Raw genomic sequence first — 3,288 nt, 5'->3', positions numbered from 1 at the left:
TTAGGGTTCTTGTTTTATATAAACGGTTCCGCTGCGTGGATCCTAGATATACACTCGATCGGTTCGGTTTTCTATGTGGTTCGGGTTGTTTTTGATTCGTTTCAATTGGTTGGTTCTCCGGTTTAGTCCGGCTTGATGTGAGGCCGATATAGTGTTAATGTCTTGGTTTCTGATTTGGTTTAGGTCATTTTTTTTTTCCGAACATGTCATTAATTAGTTTTCCGATATCTTGATGGTCGAATCTTTGTTCGAGCCGTGGATGCTTCGTCTTGGTATGTCGAGGATTGATTTGACATTGATATTCTATTCGATTTGATTATGATATTAATGATTTACAGCCATCGATCCGTTTTGTTTCGGAGTTCTAATGTTTCATTTGATATCAACCAAAATCAAAACAGGAAATATTCTTATATTCTCTTTAAACGCGATCATGTTTTAAAACTAAATATTCTAACTGCAATTGGGTGTGAATTTATTATTTAATATAAAAATAAACGAAAAAGTCGAACAATTGTTTTATAAAAAAACAAAGTATGTTGACAAGAAAAATTAAATTCAATTAAAAAATAGTAAATATAATTGTTTTATAAAATTTAGAAGAAAATATGATCTCTAACGAATCCACGCCTAAAAGCTGAACCAATCCTGATCCAATTTTTTTTTATTTTTATTTTTTTAAATAAGAAAACACAACCCTAAGAAAAAAGAAAAATGAAAGATGCTGCCTAAGAAGGAAGAGCAGCCCAGCCCAAACCATTTAGCCCGTCCGTGCATTAATGGGTTAAGCCCAAATCATATGAACACTGAAAACATTACTACTACTGTTATCGACATCTATATAAATGGTGTACCCATTTGACACGTAACATTCTAGTTTTATATTCACCAATTTTTTTTCCATGGTCTCATTGGTTGAAAGTTACATGTTTCATCATCATCATCATCACCTTTGACAAAAAAAAAATAAAATCATCATCATCATCATATATATATATATAAGCAATAATAAGAATATTTCTAGTGAAACATCTTTCACAATCTCTCTTAATAGGATACACGTTTCGGTATTCGATTCGATTCGGATTCGAATTATGAATAATTCAATTCGATTCTTTTGGCTTTACAAAAATAGGTATCAATCGGTTATATTATATTCGTTTCGGTTTCGGTTTCGGTTTCAATTCCGGTTCAGTTTTTATTTTAAAAAAAATTATATCTTCTTTAAAAAATTTAAATTTTCAGATTTTTTTAAAATTCTGTTCGGTTCGTTTTAAAAAAATCGGGTTTTCTACAATTAACACTGTTTGATTCGGTATGATTTGATTTCGAAACTCCCACCGTTGTGTTGTCAAAAATAGCATTTGTAAATTGTTTCCGGCGACGTGGAGAGGGGGGGAGTTTGTCAAACGAAGGACAAATTGCGTTTGCGTTTCAGCGAAGACGCGTCTCCGTCAAACGCAGTGTTAGCGTTAACAGCTGTCGGCAAGGTATTCTCCACGTACATGGCCGACCTGTCACCCTAACCTACCCTATGCCCTTATAATTACCGTTTTACCCTTCAACATAAAGTTGAAAACGGAAAACATAGAAATTACCAGAAACTTCCGAATTTGCTTCCACGCTTAGATTGCGACAATATCATATGGTGGAACAGTGGGCACACATTATATATATATAATCCCATTTATTCTATTCTAAAAAATTCCTTTGATATTTATTATACATTTTGTCCTCAATTTTTATGCTAAGTTACCCAAATCTGGAAACCAAATAACAAAAGCAGGTTGCCGACAAACATTGTTACATGACTTTTATATATATATACACATATATATATAAGTCTGTTGGGTCTTTTCACTAGAAATCAAATCTGATACAAAAGTTTTCCTTAGGAAAGCCATGGAAACCGCAAATTGACAAGATCTTGATAACCCATATAGATATTTATTTGGACCGATCAAATTATTCATCTCACAAAAATATTAGGTATCTTCCTTTGGATTAAGCAAGAAGGGTTCTCTCATATTTTTATTTCAATGAATGTCCTACGTTTTAAGATGACAATAAAGTAATCGATACTAATTTGATTTTTTTTTTTTGCAAGTGATATAATTTTTTTCAATCCACATTATAATCGGATCCAAAAACATGATCCATAACTAATCATGGATTAAATGAGCCTATCCATTTAGATAATTATATCACTTCGTCGGTAGAAAACTCTAAATTCTTAATTATATCTAATGCATGTGTGATTGACATTTTACAATGTAGATTATTTAAATTATATTTTATAATTTAAAGTGATACTCACTTTATGATGGTTGGTTTAGTGATCATCATATGTGAGAAATGGTTAGATACCACTTATACAGAGAAGAAATGTAATTAATTACGTGACTAAGATGCGTCGAAGTAAACCTCGTGATTAAAAAAAATTAAAATGTCACAATAATATAAAGATAAAAGTTAATATCTCATACTAATTAATATATAAGAATTAAGTTGAAATTATAAAGAGACCAATAACAATCTCACCTAGCATCACCATCAGCTGCAGTGTAACTTTGAATTTGGTTGAAGTGGGCATTGGGCAAACCATATAAAGGAAATAACTGTTTGTAAACAACTTTTGAATGTAACATATACTTTTTGTTAAATGAAAATGAAAATGAAAATGAAATAATGGTATTAATTGGTTTGTGGGTCCAAATCTTTGAACTGATGTCAAAAAGCCTCACACATTTCATGCCCTTTTGACCGAAACCATTCCACCATTACATTATTTCCAGACTCATTTCTCTTTTGTCGTTGATTGCATCAAGGCTGAATCCAACGGTCGAGATTCATCCCCAAACCTTTGCATAATTCATCCCAAATATTTCTAACAGGTTTTCTTCCTCGCATGTAATATATGAGATGATTTTTAAACTGCTAACGGTGGAAATCAGATTTTGTATTCTATAAATATCATCAGAACAATCTATAATTAAATTGTAGATCTACTACTAATCTATGACTTATCAATAGAAATACCAGTATGAATATTTTTATATCTAAAACGATACAAAAGGAGCGTACTTGACTGATTCAAATAAAGTTTTAATATTTTCGGACGGTTTTATTTTAATTCAGCTTATAGTTTATTATTAAACGTTAAGCTTTCCTTATTCCCTTTCTAGTGGCATAACTCAGAACCCAACACAGACCATTCTTGTGTTCCCCACAAAGAATCCCAATATTTTTATATATATATATATATATATATATATATATTACAGGAAT

This window comes from Tarenaya hassleriana, unplaced genomic scaffold (genome assembly GCF_000463585.1).
Source record: "Tarenaya hassleriana unplaced genomic scaffold, ASM46358v1 Cleome6, whole genome shotgun sequence".
Lineage (NCBI taxonomy): Eukaryota > Viridiplantae > Streptophyta > Magnoliopsida > Brassicales > Cleomaceae > Tarenaya > Tarenaya hassleriana.
Note: the sequence above shows the minus strand (reverse complement) of the source record.